The 21,954-nt window shown below is 35.0% G+C and overlaps 1 protein-coding gene across 5 annotated transcripts in view; it reads right to left on the reverse strand.

Annotated features, from left to right (window-relative positions):
* Tbc1d5 (TBC1 domain family member 5) overlaps positions 1 to 21,954 on the reverse strand; it is a 434,903-nt gene that overhangs the window by 373,911 nt on the left and 39,038 nt on the right. Inside the window, exon 1 of one of the 5 annotated variants that reach the window (XM_060369650.1) lies at positions 1,844 to 1,862. The exons of the other annotated variants lie outside the window; for them this stretch is intronic. The gene's annotated coding sequence lies outside the window, so the exon portion shown is untranslated. Of the gene's footprint in view, positions 1 to 1,843; positions 1,863 to 21,954 lie in introns of those variants that run through there. 5 annotated transcript variants of the gene reach the window in all.

Raw genomic sequence — 21,954 nt, forward strand, 5'->3', positions numbered from 1 at the left:
GCGTGGGATTGGGAGGGGATGGGAGAGGGGGCTACAGCTGGGATACAAAGTGAATAAATTGTAATTAATAAAAATAAAATAAAATTTTAAAAAAGAGTGCATATTTGTATATGGCACAATTATGTGTAGACTTGTGTGTGTGTGTGTGTGTGTGTCTGTGTGTGTGTGTGTGTGTTGTCTGTAACAGCAAAGAGGCTGTGAATTTGAGAAACAGAAAGGGAAAAGAGTATAGGAGAGGGATTGAAAAGTATGAAAATGAAAGAAAAAAATAATGGTATTTTATTTTGTTTTTTTAAAAATATGTATAATATATTACAGAACAAAACTGATAAAGACATCTAGAATATGCCCATGCTAACAGTTGTAGAGAAAAAGATTTAAAAAGAGTGATAAAAAGGTTATAAATATATAGGAGCTTAAAGGTTAAAGCCCATTTAAAAGAAAATATAAGGCCTCTAGCTCCAGTGGGAACAGAGAACACCAAGTGACCAGGACTCCAGCACAGTGGCCTCAGAGGTCAGTGCAGGGCCCATGTTTGGCTCCAGTGGGCCCACAGTTTCCTGAGACATTGAAGGCTTGGTTCCAGTGCCTCAAAAGTTAGTGTGTAGGTGGAGTTCTGATTTCTGAGGCCAGTGATCAATGCGGAATCTGGAGTCTGTACTGTCTTGGCCCTAAAGGTTATACTTTGCACCCGTGGTAAACTCAGCTGGTGGCACACCTTCGGGGGAGTATGTAGAACTGTTAGGAGGAAGAGCATGGCTATAGGAAGTTTGTCACTAAAGGTGGGCTTGCAGAGTTTATGAGAGCTCATGTCACTTCCTGTTCTGGGTTCTCATTCTCAAGTTCTCTCCCTCCTACCTTCACCTCTTCGTCCTCTCTGCTTCCTCTCTGAAGATAAAATGTGATTAGCCATCCTTCTTCCATGCCTAGTCTGCCTGCTGTCACATGTTCCCCACCATGATGGAGTAGGAACCATAGGACAAAATAAACGTAATCTTCCGTAAGTTGTTGTAGTTTTTTGGTTTGTTTTGTTTTGTTTTTGTGTTTTTGCTTTGTTTTGGGATTTTTTTTTTTCGGTTTTTTGGGGGGGAGGGGATTGAAGGGTGGTAATGGTATTTTATATTAGCATCAGAATACATAACTAATATACCATGTTTCCAAAACTCTCACTATGTCCCCATGTTCTATCATCAAACAACACATTCAATACTATCCACACTACTGTTATCATGCTATCCTTTCCAAAGCATCTCTTGGAAACACATGTCATCAAATACAGTTTGAAGATGCTTACTACACTATTTCTGGGAGGAAATAACCATAAATACCTGGAACACGGTAAAAATATTGCCCTGGCCAAAACAAAACACTAACAGCATAGTAGAAGTTTTTGACATATACTACAAAGAAGTGGTTGTTTCTGATTGTAACTGCCTACTAAAGACTTAATAACAAGAGCACTTAAACTAAGTCCTTGTCTACTTCTGACCACTACTAAAATGCAAATATGCATATTTACTGTCTCCTCTAAACCAAATTCAGAATCAGTACACAATTAAAACATGCATCCACATACACTGAAAATAAATGAGATGTTTGACACGGTATATAGCAGAAAATAATATAGCATAAAAAAGAACGAAGTTGATACTTAAACCAACATATTTGCAGCTTTATGTTTTAAACTGCTTTCCAAAAGCCTAATTTCTCCTCTAGAAATCAATGGTTTTTCATTTGATAATAAAAATATAAACTATTCAAGAAATAGATAATACATATATATTAATATCTAAAAAACATTATATAAAGGCACATTATATATAAAACCATTTCAGAGACTCACAAAAGTACATTAAAAGAAAAACAGCTTGTACTTTACATCTTCACTCTTCTGTTTTTGAATTTCCACGCTGAAAAAAACAAAAAATACTCACTTTCACAGAACAGAGTTCTCTAAACTTACTAACTATAAGGCTTCAATTACAAAACTGCCTCCATACCAAAATAACATGGATGAAGCCAGGATCCTTACAAATGATTTACTGAAAGCAGCAGCTTGTTTTAATAAACCATCCTGAAACATAAAATTAATGGAGCCAACTGCTGTGTTGGGCATATACAACAGCTGATCAAAATCATTCAATATTTTTAGTTTTATTTTACATTTTAAAGTTTTTCTCCTACTCTGTATCTTTATCTTGATAGTATTCACTAAAATGAAATCATTCTTTAAACCAATGAAATAACATTTTCAACTACAGAAATAGGTAAACAGGAATATAAGACATTAGATCATATACAACTTAATGCACAAAGACTAATGACTGTTATAAAATGTATTTTATGTATTAAATGAGCTTTAAACTAATTATTTATGCTGTGTATCTAGGTACCAAAACACAGCATTTATCATTCAGCAACTTTACATGTGATATATTCCCTTCATTTCTTAACAAAGAAAACTTGGTAAAATTAGAAAGTATTTCTCCTTATAACAGGATTTTGTCATGTTAAACGTTTTATCATTTTACTTCACTAAAAACAAAGAAAATTCTTTACATATTACATGATGTCAAAAGTTGAATTTCTATAATGAAGGAATCTGGTTGTATTTTAGTTAGAGTGAAGCACGGAGATTAGCGAACTGTTTAGATTCTTCTTTAGGTTGTGTCTTTGAACAGTAACAAGGCTGCATGAACAGCCAACAGAAGGCTGACATTTCATAAAATATGTAGTGATAAAAACTAATACTGTAGCATCTGGGAGCAATATATACAATGAAGAATACACCTAATAACTGTGATCTTAAATTATGAGCTACTTACTTTTAAAAGTTAAATGAGGGGGAGATGCCTAAGATTAAAGAAAAAATAAAAAACAAACATCAAATTGAAAGGTTCCTTTTTTAAATTTTTTGTATTGTGTTTCTAAAGACAAAGTTTTAAAAATACAACCATTACACTTTCTTCCTCTCTAAGAACATAAAAGCTAAAGGCCTTGCTGGGACAGGGTGTCTGAATTACTTATCTTTTAACAACTGAAGGGCACAGTACAAAACTACAAATGAAAGATATATAAAGTAGAGGAAATTTTCTTCACAGGTATTTAAAATTCTCATAACTGTCTTATCATGATGCAGCATTATCATTTTTACAAGATGCCAAAGATCATGATCAATTTGCTTTTTAAACTATAATAATCTAAATGAATGTATTCTTTATCCAGTATTAATACAAATTTCCACAATATAAGCCTAAAGATTCTTAGGCAATCTAAAGATTCAATGCAATCTCCATTAAAACATCAACACAAATTTTCACAGACCTTGAAAGAACAATTTTCAACTTCATGTGGAAAAGCAAAACAAACAAACAAAAACGAAATAGCTAAAAATATTCTATACAATAATAGAACTTCTGGAGGTATCTCCATACCTGACCCTCAAGCTGTAATAAAGAGAAACAGTAATAAAAACTGCATGGTGCTGGCATAAAAATAGACTGGTTGATCAATGGAATCGAACAGAAGAGCCAAAAATAAACCCACACACCTATGCACACCTGATTTTTGACAAAGGAGCCGTACAATGGAAAAAAGAGAGCATCTTCAGCAAATGGTTCTTGACTAAGTAGATCTCTGAATGTAGAAAAATGCAAATAGACCCATACTTATCTCCCTGCACAAAACTCAAGTCCCTGTGGATCAAAGACCTCAACATAAAAGCAGATACACTAAGTCTGATATAGGAGAAAGTGGATAAGAGTTTTGTATTCATTGGCACAGGAGACAACTTCCTGAAGAACAACAGCATACACTCTAAGATCTATAATTAATAAACAGGACCTCTTGAAACTGAAAAGTTTCTGTAAAGCAAAGGACAATATCAATAGAATGAAATCACAGTCAATAGATAGGGAAAAGATCTTCACCAATCCTATATCCAACAAAGGGCTAATATACAGAATATATTTTAAAAACTCAAGAAATTAAATACCAATAAACCAAACAATCCAATAAAAAAAAATGGGTTATAGAGCTAAACAGAATTCTCAACAAAGGCATCTCAAATGGTAGAGAAACAAATAAATACTCAGTGTTCTTAGTCATCAGCAAAATGCAAATCAAAACAACTCTGAGATTCCATGTTATACAGTCAGAATGGCTAAGATCGAAAACTCAAAGGACCAGACATGCTGGCAACAATGTAGAGAAAGGAACACTCCTCCGTTGTTGGTGGGCATGCAAACTTGTACACCACTCTGAAAATCAATCTGGCACTTTCTCAGAAACCTGGCAATAGTGCTTCCTCAAGATCCAGCTATACCATTCCAGACATACACCCGAAAGACACTCCACTATACAACAAGGACATTTGAACAACCATGTTCCTAATAGCTTTATTTCTAATGGCCAGGAACTAAAAACAACCTAGATTTCCCTCAACCAAAGAATGGATAAAGAAATTGTAGAACATTTACACAATTGAGTATGACTCAGCCATTAAAAACAAGGATATCATAAAATTTGTAGGCTAATGGGTGGAACTAGAAAAGACCATCCTGAGTGAGGTAACCCAAACCCAGAAAGAAACACATGATATGCAGTCACTTATAAGTGAATTTTAGTCATATGGTACAGGATAGACAAAATGACCCAATAAGATAAGTCCAATGAGCATCTTAGGCTTCGTGTCAGCCCATTGGTAAGAGGGGAAAGGGATATTTCTGACATGGCCTGTTTCCTGCTTTTTGGTCACTTCTCCCTGATTGGGACTTTGTTATGATACCAATGCAAATATAACTTCTTCACTTGAAGTATATGAATCAAAGGTATATATTATATGCAGAACAGTACATACAAAACCACAATTAATTTTAGAATATATAAACACCCCAGCCTCGTACCTCATTACCTCATACCTACTGACTTATCCCTTAGGTTTCCAATGTGAATAAGTGAGCACAGTGAGTAATAAAATGGCTGCACAATACAGCTACTTGAAACTACTGACTTGTATACTTCGAAGGTAAATTACACCTTTATGAAATAAGTAACTTATTGCCCATCCTACATCAAGAAGAACTTTAACTTTGGGAAAATAAATTTACGTATCTGTCCAAACCTGAAGAGCAGTGATGTGTTAAAAAAAAATTACTTAATCAAAATATTCAAATTATGGAAATGAAATATAAATAACTTTTGTGGTAAATTTTGATGTGTCTGAGTGTGCTCGGAAGTTATTAAAGTGCCAGGACATTCAATAACTTAATGTTCCACATCAAATTCTAAACAGTAGGGACAAAGAGGGAGAATTTCTAGTAATCACCTCAAGCTCCCTATCCTAGAAACAGCAAACAGATTTTATTCATACTAAAACTTTTTTGACTCTCTGAAGTTGAAAAAATTATTAAGTTGTCCTTTGGCTAAATAAGAAATTGTGTTAATATTAGAGTAGAAAAAACTCCTGATCAAGAGAATAGAAAATCTGGCCTTTGTAAAACCTAACATTCCAGTTGAGCTAGGTCATTCACTTGGAAAAGAAACTGCAGATAGGAAAGCAGGTTCACTCTAGCTATGCTAAAAAAAAAAAAAAAAAGAAAAAGAAAAAGAGGTGGAATGATTCGTCCTTTCATCCTGTATCTCCTGTCCCTAATGCAGCTTACTGGGTCACAGTCATATACCTTTAAGTCTGCCTACTTCCTTGTATTCAGAAAATCTTAACTTTTCCTTTTCATCTATTTCTTTTCTGAGTATTCAGGGGGTTTTGTTTGTTTCTTTGTTTCTTTAACACTTTGAGTATCCTCAACATTTTGGTAGTCCTCATTCTTTCTCTAAATGAGTGTTTTACAACCTTCCTGATGCTGCAACCCTTTAATATAGTTTCTCAATGTTGTGGTGACCCACAACCATAAAATTATTTTCATTGTTACTTCATAACTGTAATTTTTTTACTTTTATGAATCATAACATAAATATCTGGTATTCAGAGTGGTCTTATAGTGATCCCTGAATGGGTTTTTTGACCCCGTCAAGGAGTCACGACCCACAGGTTGCGAGCCAGTGCTCTAAACCCTCCCTCCTCACCTCAAGCTGGTTGTGTACTTCTTGTTGTCTTCAGAACATTCCCCTCCACCAGGCAGTAAGCTAAATTTACAGTGGCCTGCCCGGGGGGGGTGGGGTCTTTTATTCTCTAATAAAACTGTGTTTGCATTTCCATTTGAGTATATTTTAAAACTATTATTTGGGGTTTTTTTGTTTTGTTTTGTTTGTTTGTTTCGAGATAGATTTCTCTCTACGTAGGCCTGGCTGCCCTGGAACTCACTGTGTAGGCCAGGCTGGTCTCAAACTCAAAAGATCTGCCTGCTTCTGTCTCTGCCTACGCCTCTCGTTCTGGCTCCCAGTACTGGTAGTGTACAGAACCACACCCAGCCTCGTTAAGTTATGTGATTAATAAGACTAAAAATCCCAAGAAGGGGTCTCCAATTTCCCTGCATCATCTGGCAACCGTAAGAGGTTTCCAAAATTCCGGTAAGTTATTTGGTGCCAGGTGTGGGGATATTACTCATGCTTTTCTGAGGGCTAAAGGAGTAAGCTTTATCTTTTCTGTCATGCCCCAAGGCTAAAAGCTGTTAGCTTGGTACTCAGCCTCCTTGGGAAGAAACAAAAATAACCTCCTTTTTTCTTTTCTCCCAGATTTTTATTACTGTCAGATGGTTAAGTGAAGAGAACACTAACACTTTAAGAAAAGAAAATTTGGGGGGCACAGGATTCTCCCTTCTTTTTCTTTATATTGAGGTTCCTTCAGAGAACCTGGTACCCTTAAATTAGGCATGGGAGAAAGGAGAACAGCATAGCTAGGTCACACACTACCTTAGACTATATGGTCCCCAGGCAGTTGCTTTTCTAACTGGGTAAAAGTGAGACACAAGACTGCAAAAGTTTTAAATCAGGATTAACTATTTTAACTAATAGTATCTCAGGATCTAACATTCCAAGCAACATGGAAGATCACAATGGTCACAATAACTGTTTGGTCTGAGCCCAAAAAGGCTTTTGTGCTCAGACTAGACACAGTGGTGCCAAGTATCCTTCCTACTTTCTCCACGTGCAGGCACCATCCCAAGCATGCAAGCAACACCTTCCCTTCCACTTCTTTTGTGAGTTCTTTTCCAATACCTAAGAGCCAAAAAGAGATCAAAATGTTGCACTAAAACTTGACAATAAGTTCAAATATTTACTATTTTATCATAACCTTCATTTTAGCCTTAGCCTGCAGCCTTAATTTGGCCTAAATGTTCCTTGACCTAACAACTGTCCTAAGGATTGCCCTAACGATGTTTTTGTTTTTCCAACCTGGAAGCCTCCTACCCTAACCCCTATCCCCAACACAAGGCCCTTGGTTCTTGGAAATACCCTTAACTCCTATGACTTAGACTTAGCCAATTAGCTTAGAGGCTAGAGAGCACTGTGTGTCTAGATAGTCAAAATGTCCCCTTCAGCCAGTCAGCTTAAAGCTCAGAGAGCAATGAACTTTCTCTACTAGCCTGAATGTTGTAAATGCACCTACTCACAGTTTTTCCCTGTGAAGGAGAGGAGGACCTCCCCTATCAGTGGACTTGGGGAGGGGCATGCATGCAGAAAGGGGAGGAAGAATGGGATCGGGAAGGGAGGAGGGATATGGGGGGATACAAAATTAATAAAGTGTAATTAATAAAAGTTAAAAAAAAAATTAAAAAATAATAATAATCTCCTTTTAACCTTCAGGAGAGGCAATGGATGTAACTAGATGTTTGACTCACAAACATGGTTTTCAAGGAACAGACAGTGATACATTCTTAAACATGTAGGTTGCTTTATGTAAACATTGCTGTGCATAGCTAGGCAATTATGTGTTTGTATGGGGTCTTCTGTGACTATGACATATTGCAAAATAAAGAGCTTAAAGTATAAATAAATAAATAAATAAATAAATAAGTTAGCTAAAAGGATTAAATGCTACAATCTGCATAAATTGCTTAGAACAGTGCCTAACTCAATGCTCGCCGAGTACCTGCTACCTACTATTTGAATTTTCTTCCTCTTCCTCACACACTGACTTTATCCTTCTCTTTCTCTATGGAACATCATCACATCCATTTCCCAAGCATCCTTCTTTTCACAGTTTGCGCCAATGTTTTATTTGTAACTGTAACTTTATGTTTATTGTGCTTTTTTTTGCTTCATGAAAAAATGCAGTCTTACTATTACAGTATTGAGAATTCTAAATTTCAAAATCAATAAATAAAAAGTTAAAATAAATTGTTTTATAGGAAGCTAGTCCTAATTATAAATGTAGACTAATGACTTTTTCCTTTACACAAAAAGACATGATTTTAAACAGCCCAAAATCTGTTCCTCACAAATAATATCATACAGTATCATAGTTCTTAATTGGTTTAAAATAAAGTAATATGAATTATTGAGAAAGATTTTAATAACCTGGTTTATATAGAAATTGGGATGTAATACCAAGACCTTGTAAAAATCAATTTGGTTAATCATGTTTTAATATTTAAGTATTTTTATTCTATTTTCCTATTCATAACAGTTTTTATGCTTGGGTTTTGGGGTAATTGATATCATGACTTTGAACATACCAGGTAAATGGCCTACCAGTGACCTCTACCCTTAGATCCATACCATACTATTTCAATATCATTTTCTCATTTACTCAGAAACTCGTTACCTCAAGGTGACCACTGGATTCTAGAAATGGGGCTCGTCAGAGCCAAGAAAGGCTGGCCTCATTCAGAAGAAAGCCACAAGGGGATGTGCTCTATTCAGCATATCAAATTCTAGTCTTATTATGGGCCAAGTTATCCTGACTACTTTTTATCTGTCCACAAATTCTGGTGTTTGGTGCTTTTCCACAAAGCTACTGCTTTCCCTTCATAAACATTAAGCAGCTTGGGAAAGGTGCCTTTGTAATAAGCAAATACTCTTTTTCTCCTTAATCCTTCCACTTTTTTTTTTTAAATCCACTGATGATTCTTACCTGAAGTAATTATTACTGTGGTATTTGTCTTGTGGTGCTTTTCTTTCTTGAATTACTTTAAAATCAACAGTTGTAACTGAAAAAAATATGTTTTTGAAAAACTGTATCAAATAACAAGCACCCAAAAATTTCTTTAAACAATACAATGTGTTATTTTTGGCTATAGTGACTCAACTTCCTGAGTCAGAAGTCTACCAGTTTCTTTTTGAAGGATCTGTAAGTTTTTAATGACATCTGTCAGCAGCTGTAGTGTTTCATTTTACATATAATTACCCAATTTTTTCTTGCAAATAATACAATATGATGCACATTTAAGGTTTTTCAAGTAAAGAATCTTGAGTAATCTATTTTAAAGTAGCTAGCTCCACGGTACATTTGAGTACATACATTGAGTTCCATAGTACATAAGGGGTAAGCTCATTTCTAGAACCAAAAGAAAAATAGCAAATACTTTGTCTCTGTAAAACTAATCCCATTCCTTAACCTAAAACCCTGTCACAGGAACAGAAAATTAGATTAAATTATATGGAGCAATGGAGAATTATATGGAGAACAGAGAATTCCAGAACTTTTGCTTTTCAAGAATATTATTATTATGACAGGATGAGGACCTGAAATCATGTAATACAACCTTAAATTATTCAGTTACTATTTCACAAAAGAAAAACTTGTCAGTCTAATGCTGAAAAGACTTCAAGATTACTAAGGGTTTCAAGAAATGCCTTATTTATCAGAATGTTACTTTGTATTTGTTTATTAAAAGCATTGCCTTACATTGAGGACAAAGAATGTCAACCAATTAAGTCAGACTACTTATTAATACTTAAAGCTACAGAATTACGTTAATAGGCAACCTTGTTTATCCCCAAGTGTATTTGAAACCTCAATTAAAACCTTGTCATCTAACTACACTCTTGAAAGAAAACACCAGCAAACTGGCGATTAGTGCCAAGTCTAGAACAAAATACAATCTCTTTAAAACGTGTTAATTACTGAGCGGTAACCAATGCACGTCCAATACGCTACTAGCACAGGGTTAGAGTTTCTTCTGGCTATCTCCACTGTAAACTAAATTTCCATTTCCAGAAATGTATACATTTTAACTACTTCTTAACAAAACATTAAAAGGACTTAGAATATATCTAGATAACAAGGAAACATTCTTGAATTTTACCAGTGTTTTTTTTTAAAGGAAAAGAAGTCATTTTTTCAAGATATTTAATTTAATAATATTTAATTTAATTTTCATAATAGATACCGAGGTAATAAAAACTGATAGACTATGAAACTCCACTCATATTTCTGATCTTACAAATTACTATCATGATAAATTCTGCAAACGTATCATAAATTACTACAGTAGGATTTATGATGACTTAAGGTTTTGTTGCAAAGCTTCATTTATACTTTATAAAATTAACTTTTGGGTTAAATCATAGTCATATGTACTATTTTGTTTAAAAATCATATCTAATGGATTAGGCAATGAAGTTGAGGTGGTTATTTTCTGACATTTATATAGCAAGGTTCTAAGTAACTAATTTATATTTGTATATTCTTTAAAAATAAAACTTTAAAATATAACATTGCTTAGTCTGTGCTTTATTATTCTGGAATGCATTGTAGAGTGAAAAGAAAAAAATTGATATTAATGGTAGATTTCTATTCAAGAAAGAAAATCACAGTAAACAGCTTCCTAATTTCTCAGATCCTAATGAAAAGAAGATAATTCTAACCAGCAGGGGGAGACAGGAAGAAGAGTAGTAAGACAAAGAACAGGCTACAGACTAGGAAAGCAGTTATAATTATAGCTGGGAACACAGAATTTGTTAAAGGAAGTCTACTGTATAATTATATTTGAAAATTTAGCAAGATGCCCAGAGGCTGACTCGCAGCTGTCAGGAACTGGTAACTTTACTTCTGTGCATGCAACTACCACTTCAGCAACCAAACCTAGTAAGTAGATGTTAGTAGAGCTGGCACTTAGAGTAAAGGGATGGATCTCGTAAAACATTTTATTTTCATAAAAAAAAAAAAAAAAAAGGATAGAGGTATCTCTTTCAACAACCTTCTCACTTTAGCTTTCTTTTTACATTTCTCTTCTTCAAAACCTAAAGAATCTCACACCAAAGCTACTATCTATAGGAAGATAAAGCTACAGAATTACGTTAATAGGCAACCTTGTTTATCCCCAAGTGTATTTTAAACCTCAACTAAAACCTTGTCATCTAACTACACTCTTGAAAGAAAACACCAGCAATTAAACTAGCAATTAATACCAAGTCTAGAACATAACAAAAGTTCTCTCCCCTTAATTCTAACCAGATTCAGTTCCTAACTATCAATAGAATTCCAAATTCAGCATGCTTATAAGAAATTCCATTTTCCGTAGGCGTAGATTTTTCACCAAACCTACTTTATTTAGGGTTCTTAAGCACCTTTACTTCCCTTCCAATGATCCCTCCCTTCATTCACCCCCCCCCACGACCTGTGGTAGGAGATTAGTAAGGAAAAGGTCTGTAGCCCTCTTGTATCTATTTCCTGCTGATGAGGGTCAATGGGTCATTAGGGGATTAACAGACTCAGTCCTCTGGATACCAGCAGTCCAGTACAAGGGCCAATACAGAGTAGCAAACGCCAAAAGACTCAGTTGGATTGCCCAGAGATGCTCTGGAACATTTCTTCTGTGAAGTCAAGTATCACAGCACGAAGATCAGCACAGTGATGTTGATCCAAAAAGTGATGTCTCCTGTGCATGGGCCTCTATATGTCTTTTCTTCAAAGTCCACCCACAGATGTTCTCAGCTGGCCAAAGGCAAACTCCTCACACATGAAGGGGTCATAGCAAAACATTATGTGCCCTCTTACAAGCCAACCTGGGCAAAACATCATGTGCCCAGCTGGCAGCAAAACATCACGTAACAAAATTTAGTCTTCAAGGAAACCAAAAATTTCCAATTGAACTTTCCTTGTCTCAAATCTGCCTTTCCCATTCCTACTCTATTCCTATCATATCTCATGGGACCAAAGTCAGGAAAGCCTGAAGATCAAGATTTCATTCTTCTCCCTTCCTGATTTCCTAATCTTCATTAATTCAAGCCATCAATCAGATCCCATTAACTTTTTGCTAAAATGTCATTCGTTAATGAAATATGTGCTATAGAACTATGTCAATCTCTCTAAATGTTATCTTATTTAGAAATTATATTTACAGTGGTAAACAAGTGAGAATGGGTCATTAAGATGGGTCCTAATCTACCAAGAAAGAAGCCTTATAAAAAGAAGAAATTCAGACAGACATATAGAAGGAAAATTATGGGAAGACACACAGGAAGAAGATGGCCATGTGATATAATATATCCATCCACAAGTCAAGAGTAGCAAGAATTACCCACAAACAACAAAAGCTAGAAACAGCAAGCAAGGATTCTGCCACAAATCAGTCTTCAGCTAACATTTTTAATTTACAGCCTCTAAAATGACAAATTTTTGTGAAGCCATCTAGTTTTGGGAGTTACAGTTATAGCAGCCTTAGTCCAATTTTTATTGCTTTAACATAGTCTCGCAAAGCAGGTAATTTGATTGTTCACTAGTTCTTAGAGGCTGGAAAGTAGGAAAGCATGGCACCAACTGGTAATTCTCTTCCTTCTGCCTCAGTCCCTTGCAGAAGAGATGTAGAACAAAAGGAGGAGGGAAGAATCCAAATTCAGGCTTTTATCAGAGTCCACTCCCAAAATAACAACACCCATCTCTCATTACCTAATCATCTTAGGGTCCTACTTTCTAACACTGCTGTATTAGAGACTTAATATACAGCACTCAAAGAAAAATTCTCTGACAAAGTAACATTTACCAAGAGACATGAAAGCAATGAAGGCGGAAACACTATGGATAGCCTAGAAAAGATATAGCAAGCTTAAAGATAGATAGATAGATAGATAGATAGATAGATAGATAGATAGATAGATAGATAGAGATAGACAGACAGACAGACAAAGTGCAAAACGGCAAAGACTAGCAGTCCTGAAAGACTTGTAGTAAGGTTTCTATAACTTCAAAGTGAAAAAGAGAATGAATGGAATTGAGGTCTGAGAGAAACCAATAACCTACCATCTTAAAGTCACATATGCTTTTAGGATACAGTCAAAAAGGAACACAGTGACATTTATAAATAACCTGATATTCTGTTCACTAAAAAGAATCACTTTGACCTTAGACACAGAACAAACTTAGAGAAAAAGAAATCTAGTTCAATTAATTGGGGATCAGCTACAACCCTAGAAAGTTCAGGTGATATATAGTAGTTGTTTAGAATAAATTAGAGGTTGTAAGAAATAACATTGACCAATACCACAGAGATCATGGACCCTGAGACTGTGTAAACACCTCAAAAGGTAAAACAAGGACAGAATTACCAGCCTGTGGGGAATTTCCCACCACTTGGGGGAAAAAGGATTTTCTGAGTACACAAGGTTTCACGTTTTTAGAAATAAGATGGTGTTTGTGTTTTGTTTTTAAAAATAATTTTATAAATCTAACTTATACATATACATAGGACTTCCTATTCTCACTTGCCACTTACTACACGTAATGATGATGAACACACACACACACACACACACACACACACAGGAGTACTTGTTCACTAGCTTTTAGTTTATATAAAAAAAAGTGATGTTAAATGGGTAGAAAAGACTTTTAAAGCCTTTCTCCAACAAACTCACAAGGACAAGAAAAAGACAATGAAAACTATAATGACTTTTTCTAGTCTACATTATTAGAAATGGAATGATACTAGTGGAAAAGCATTTAACTGTTTTAGCACCTGGTAGATGTCTTAATAGGTCATGTGCTAGCTAGGTTAAGTATTTAGGTATAAGTTCAGGGGCCCGTATAAAAAGGCCTATAATCCAGTGCTGGGGAAAAAGAGGCAGAAGAATCTCAGGAGCCTGCCAGGCAGGGAATCTAGACAAGTGACGAGTGAAGGCTTAGTGAGAAATCCTGTATCCAAAAGTGATGGACAGAACAATGAAGAAGATACCTGACATCTGATGTCTACATCTGTATGTGCATGCACACACTGAGTTTCAGTTTAGGTCCTCACAGTAATGTTTAATTTTTCAAAATCGCTAACATAAACAAACCAATGTTTAGTATTTTGTACATTTATTTATTCTTTGTCTACAAAACTTCCAAACATTGCCCCATTCCTGTCAAGACCATAAGGTGCAAGAGCACCTGTGTCATTACCAGGTCCCTACTGTTAAAAGTCAGAAAATGGCTAGCATCTTCATCCCTTTCAAAAACGAAGCCTAAGTATGTCAATCAAGATTGGAAACATTGACCAATACCACAGAGATCATGGACCCTGAGACTGTGTAAACACCTCAAAAGGTAAAACAAGGACAGAATTACCAGCCTGTGGGGGATTTCCCACCACTTGGGGGAAAAAGGATTTTCTGAGTACACAAGGTTTCACGTTTTTAGAAATAAGATGATGTCTGTGTTTTGTTTTTAAAAATAATTTTATAAATCTGACTTATACATATACATAGGACTTCCTATTCTCACTTGCCACTTATTACATGTTTTTAATAAAATTTTATCTTTTCTGTCTACCCGCAAGAAAATTAAAAAGCACTTTTAAAATCATCTTTTTTGTTTTGTTTTGTTTTGTTTTGTTTTGTTTTGTTTTTGAGACAGGGTTGTTTCTCTGTGTAGCCTTGGTTGTCCTGAACTCACTTTGTAGACCAAGCTGCCTCAAACTCACAGACATCCACCTACCCGACTCCCTGGGTGCTGGGATTACAGGCAAAATCAACATTATTTCATGTCGTATATAAGAATAAATAAACATAAAGTTTCAAAACCTTATCAAGAATCTCAAATGAGGCATCAACAAAAACATACATATATGAAGTTTCCTTAAATTTTCTTCAGTATTTATTATAGATGTTTTCTTAAAGTTGTGAAGTTCTTGTATGTTAGAAAATAAAGGGACAAGTCAGTACACCATCAAGTGAACACACACACCAAACTGATGGTCTGTAGTACTATATCCTGTTTCAATTCTAAATGTTAAAAAAAAAAAAAATTATAGTCTTTCAACAATCAAGACCAGGAAAAAAAAATCAGGTTAATCAAAATGACACATATTTCAAGATTTTAAAAAATATGGTGATTTTAAGATTTAAAAAATGTAGAAGAAATATTTTACCTTGATTTTTATGGCCCTTTCCCAAAGAGGAGCGCTGCCTACCGGCTTGCTCCTCACAGCTAAGTGAACCTGTGCTCTTCCGCCACCCAGGACTGCAAGCCCACAGGTGGTAACAGCAAAGCTAAGCTGGGCTCCCCCACATCGAGCATCAATGAAATGCTTGGGGAACTTTCTCAGTCGATGGTTCCTCTTCACAAATAACTCCAGCTGTGTCAAGCTGACAGAAAACTAGCCAGCACAATAAATTTACTGTGTGATTCCATTTATTTGAAATGTTTAGAGAAAATGAATACAGGTAGTACACAGATCAGGGAAGAGGATATCAAGCAACTAATGTTACAGGTCTTCTTTGTGGGTAATCAAAATGTTTTGGAACTAAATGGATTTGATAGGTGTGCAATACCACCAATGTAACAAATTCACTGAACTCTTAAATTTATCTTATTTGTATCTCATCTAAATGAAAAACTGAAATTCAGAGGAAACTGAATAAAAAAAATTTTCAGCAACTCTGAAGTTGTTAAAAATAAAAGGTATAGTGTGAGTTCTGGGATTTTTTTCTTATCTCCTCTTTCAGTTACTTCGCTATTCAAAATATAAATGCTATGAATACTTGTAGCATTATGGGAAATGTTTGCCTACATCTAAACAATATATAATGCCATTATATAGTGCATGCTTCTTGTCTCTAGCTTCTTTCATTTGAAGCCATGTTCTTGTGATGTATCCATGTTCATCTGCTCATTCATATTACTATATAATAATTCATAATGCAATTGTACTATCATATAATGTCTGTTCTATAAATGATGGATAATTGAGGAGTTTCAAAAAAAAATAAAATAAAAGGTATAAAGGAAAGAATTCAAGAAAGAGAAACAAATAATACCTAGCAAGCCATTTTAGTTACCTTCCTGAACACACATTAGAAAAATGTAGGTAAAGGCTAGTTTAATGGCATCAATTAACTCATAGTTTTCAACTACTTAAACACATTCATTTTGGGATACCGGAGAAGTTTCCTCAGTCAGGTCTGGATAATTAATTTTAGAACTCAGGCTAAGTAAAATATGAATTCATTTGGGCATTTTCAACAAAAGCTATCAATTTAAAATAAGCAAAGTCAAAGAAAAGGTTTTAAAAGATACTGTATAATTCATAGAGATAGCTACAACACTTTAGACTTAAGAAATGGAAAGTGCCAGCTTAACAGGACAATTATGGAATAACACTAAAAATTCTGATTAAAAACTTAACTTTTATTTTATTTTAAATCTGTAACCTCTTCTTTATAGCTATATTATTTTAGGTTAAAAAGTGATTTCATATTATTAGAAGAAATCACTTTGTGTCTCAACACAATACTCTCGGTTATATACCGTTATGAAGGATATACTATTCTGCTCAAACTTAGTATTTAAAAAATAAACATGCTGGCTAAAAGAATCAAACTCCAAAATGAAAGGATAAACTTTTCAATCTTCATAATTGTAATTAACCCACTGGCATCTAAATACTGTACATAAAATATGTTACTTAATATTAAGTCTGATGTCAACAGTTAGGTATGTCTAATTAAAAAAGCACTTAAATTAGAAAATCAAGGTTTAACATATACGCCCTCAGAAGATATAACCCCACTACCACATTGATATCAGACTTCTACCCATAGAACCATTCCATAATAAAATTCTGTTTTGGAGCCCTACAATCTGTGGTATTTTAACAGTTCACTCCTGGGAACTAATGCAGTCCCATGCACCAATGAGTCAACGCGTACTGCTACATTCTCTTAACAACATTCCCTCAGAGAAGGGTTCATATTCTCAGAATTTACAATGTGTTTCACTGCAACAACACTTGTACCCCACCACCAGCCCTAAAACTTTCGGCTTGAACCCAAGCTCTGTGCCCTGATGATATTGTTTTATACCCCACCACAATAGTGAGATGGACTCCGGGACCAGTCAAGCTCATCAATAACTAAGCCTTGAATGAGGGAGCTATCTATAGCTGGGATACAGAGTTAATAAAATGTAACTAATAATAAAAATAAAAAATAAAAAGAAGAAAAACAAATAAAACAGAGAGAGAATGCACCCATTTTGTGTGCTGAATACATTTTATATATTTGTATATATTTTCCAGTAGAAAAGCATTAAACATTCTAGTTATCACCAAAAATTCAGTATATACGAATAAAAATACCTTTTCTCACATTCTAACCTATACTGCAGCTGAAAAGAGATACATCTTTGAGGGTGACAGAGGACTAACTTTCAAAAGTATGATGACAATAGTTATTACCTTAAGGATTTAATAGGCTGCAGCAAGTCTAGCCTTCATGAATTTAGAAAGAAACTGGCACAAGAGCACACAACTATCAAATAGCATAGCAAAAATGTGAATCTTTCATCTTCATGTAGATCTCTTAATATTCTACCTGAAAAAAAAAATCTGGAATACCCACTTACCTGCAACTCTACTAATACCTCTATTTAGACAGAAACCAGAATATTAACAATTTTCCAGTAAAACCTAGGCTGAGAAATACCAACTTCAACTACTGAACCTCTCCCAAATAAGGTTGTGGCATACCAATGTACTCCATTCAATCAGTGTAGATAATCTCCCTCTACCTGCATTAATACAATCAACCAGGTAAAGGCCAAGATTCTCAAGTTCTTTACTTAGTACTTTGACTCCTAGGAGATTCTGTCTTTTTGTAAATTTTAAGTTTACCACAACTATCTGACTACCCTTTAAGCCTTTCTATACTTCCAGGTTATTGTTTTAAAAAATTAATATTTTAGGGGTAAACATTTAGGATATTTGATTTTTTTTTAACATAGAAAGGCTTTATTTGCAGGAGAGCAGAAATTTATTCAAACAAGCCAAATCCCATGTCATCATTTGAATCCTGGGACTCTTCCTTCTGTCTTTCCTCTCCTCTGCTGCAGCAAGGGCAGAACCAGCAACAGGAACTGCTGAGCCAGGGACAGCAGAAATAGCCACAGCCCCACCAGCAGGCACACTGGCAAGCTTGCCAACACCCTGAACAATGACATTCTCAATGTTTTTTTGTTTTTGTTTGTTTGTTTGTTTGTTTGTTTTTCCATTCAGCTCACTGATGATCTTGTTGAGCTGGTCATCATCCCCCTTGCTGGCCGTCCGTCTTGCTGTGTTTGACACTAGAAGAGGCATTGCCCCTGATGGTGGCCAGCAGGTAAGAGGTGACAAAGCATGTTGGCAGTGGCAGACAGGCCTCATGCACGCGAGTACATGCACAGTATATAAAGAGCCTAACTCCATTCCACCATCAATCACATAGTTCAAAAGTCTACTATAGGTTAAGCTGGTTGGTGCATATCACTCTCACGTTACCATTTCAGGAGGCTGAGGCATAAAAGGATAGGAGTGTGTTCAAAGCCAGTATGAGTTTTATAGCTTTAGTAACACCAACTCTCAGAAAGAAAAAGAGAGAGAGAAAAGGAAGGAAGGAGGAAAAGAAGGAAGGAAGGAAGGAAGGAAGGAAGGAAGGAAGGAAGGAAGGAAGGAAGGAAATCTAGAATCTAATCAAGGAATAAACTTTAGAAGAAATATTAACAACCATCCCAGAAGTCCAGAATAAAGAAATCTCATAGAATGAAGCATGGGAATAAATAGGACAAGAAAAAGATTAAATGTACAAGAAAATACAAAACAAAAAGTATTTGCCAAAAGGTAAAAGACAAAGCAAAACATTCCCAGCCATTAAATCACAAAGGGAAAGTCAACTCCTTGTGGGAGAAATGAGAAGCCAGAAGCTTATTCATGCAGAGAAATCTTTCTGCAAGGAACTCTCAACTGAGGACCCAAGCTCAACTGTCTTAGCACTCTATTTCTCCTATATGTTTTAAGTATTAATCTGAAGATGTCTTGCTGCCTATCTGCTGCTTGCTATTTCTTCTTGTACTTAGAACCCTCCCCCAGGGTGTGCTTTGGGTTGCCTAAGAATCTCAACTGGGAACTCCAACTGGCTGCCTATACTGGGCTTCCACTACAGGCTGCAACACTATCATTCCTTCCAGTAATGGGTTCACAAACTAAGATTTAATTAACTAAGCAGAATAAAATGGCTGTCATCTGCAGTGAGAGAGAACTTGTATTTCTCTGCTGGAACTAAATACATTTGTTTCTTTAGCTGCTGGTGGTAGCCATACTATAAACATGAACACACCTAGCCTAACAACAGAAAGAGAAATGAGTCAAGTCAGTACCTTACTGCATCTATTTTGGAAATATATGTAACACTACTTCAGATCTGTACAGCTTTAAGCAACCAGGTGCTTAAAGACCACGTTCTAAAGGCTCTTCCCTACAGAGGAAATTTACAGTAGGAAAGAACAGTCACTTCACTCTGGAGTAAGCTCAAGATTATCCAAAGATTTATATTACATAAATATATAATCATAATTTTAATTTAATTTAAAATAGTCCAAAAAAATGCACTGTTTATACATTTTTACTACATGTATTTGTATGCATGCAAATGTGATGGTCCAAAGACGATTTGCATGAGTCAGTTCTCGCTACCAAATAAGTTCTGTATCATGCTTAGTAGTGCGTTTACTCCAAACCACCTTGCCAGGCCAAGAAGCACTTTTGTAAAAGCTACTTGAAAGTAGGAAACAACTCTTCGTATCTAATAAACAAATCACAATCTTTAGAAATCTAATGTTAGCTTTCTTAAATCTACTATGACTTAAACCACAAAAATATATGTGACCATTTAATAGATAAATATATAATGAATTTGGGCTAGTTTTGCTTGATTATATAAAACTACTTACAATACAATTCTAAATAAAGAAAAATTGAACTGTAACCCAAGGGTAAGTTAATTTGTACGAATCTTGAATAATGTCATATATATTTCCAAAACAGATGCTTAGAGACTTTGCAAAGACACTCACTCAATCAGAAGCCAGATAAAAGTTCCATCTGGAGCCTAATGGCTCCATGGTTCTATTAACAATTACCCCAAGTCACCAAAGTGAGCCTAGTGATTGTACATTACAAAGTCTCTTTGGAGAGTCCTTTCTCTAAAACAAGAAATTAAGATCATAAAAATAATTTCATGTATGCATACTAAGATGCAAAGATTTAGTGGGTATTCAAATGTTATGGTTCTTTCTTGGTAGAATAAAAATAAAGCCATTCATAATTTCTCTATGTGATTTTCAGCAGCATGTTCCATTTAAAACCAGTTGCTAAAACTTTGCATCATCACCTCAGTTTAAAAAGAGAACAAAGTTCATTTATAGCTCTTATGTAGAATAACTAAGAAATATAGAATAATATCACATTTCTTTTTCTTTATTTCTTTTTCCTTATCACAGGCATCATTACACAAATTTAAAATCCTTAGTAAGGGATGTTTATAGCTGGAAATTATCACAAAGTTCTTAAAGACCAGAATTTGTAGCAATACTTCTTAAAGTTCTATTACCTGAAGTGAACATAAATTGCTCATGTAAAGCATTTTATAGAAATCTGAAATAAGTCATGAGCTTTTTGAGGTTGTGTGACAGTTTTCCTTCTAGAGTAAGCCACCAGCCCAAGGTGGAAAGCTGATTTTCACTTATGTGAATGAAACAAGTTTGTCTGAAACATTTGTATGTGAGACTAATAAGCTGTTTCAGTTTCACTTTAGTTTGAATGCCTTTAGATTAAGTACAGTGAAAAGATATTTGCATGAGTTATCTGGTCAGCCCCAGAAGGCACCTGATGTTCAATTAAAGATCCACTAGACTGATGTTACTTAAACTATAACACCCCCTTGGTAGGTAATAAAGGCAATTCAGTTAATTGCATAGAGCATTTTTTTAAATATCTAACATTCCATAAATATAGGCATGTCACACAAAAAGTAGAATACGCAGTGTTTGTTCATACATGTATTATGTAAACAAATATAGGTTGAGTATACCTAACCCCAAAAATCCTAAATGTTCTAAAAATTAAATATTGAGCCCTGATATTTTACAAGAACAGTCCACAAGTATCCTCATATGAGAGGTTACAGTTAAAACGTAAGTGACTCAAACATCAAAACAAAATTGCTTTCATATTAGATGCATGAGTTTTTTATGGATCATGAATAAATCTCATTTAAACTTGATTCCCATTCCTAAAATATCTCTTATGGATTAATTATTCCAGGGGCCACAAATTTGAAATATAAAATACTTCTGGTGCAAGCATTCCCGATAAGGGATATCCAATTTATATTTCTACAGGCATATGGGTGTATGTATCATGTTGAAATTTAAATTTTACTTACTTTTTGTAAAAAAAAAATGTTTATGTTTTTGTATGCATTAAGGCTACAGCATGTGAGGGGAGGTCAAAGTGTAATTTACAAAAATCAGTTCCTTCTTCTCATTGTGGGTCCTGGGGCTTGGCTTCAGGTGCTAAAAGCCCAGTGGCAGGCAATTTTACCAAATGACCAACTCACAGGCCCCTACATTTTCTTACCTAATGATCTTGGTTCCTATGAATGTACAGCATCATACCAGGCCATCTCACAAACAGAGAGCCTAAGACTAAAAGTCAAAAGCCACTGAAAATACTATGTACCCAGAATTGCTGATTTAATGCACCTTAAGGTCTGAAAATCAAATATACAAAAATATGGTATATCTAAACAAATATTTATCAA

The sequence above is a fragment of the Meriones unguiculatus genome, chromosome 16 (genome assembly GCF_030254825.1).
Source record: "Meriones unguiculatus strain TT.TT164.6M chromosome 16, Bangor_MerUng_6.1, whole genome shotgun sequence".
Classification (NCBI taxonomy): domain Eukaryota; kingdom Metazoa; phylum Chordata; class Mammalia; order Rodentia; family Muridae; genus Meriones; species Meriones unguiculatus.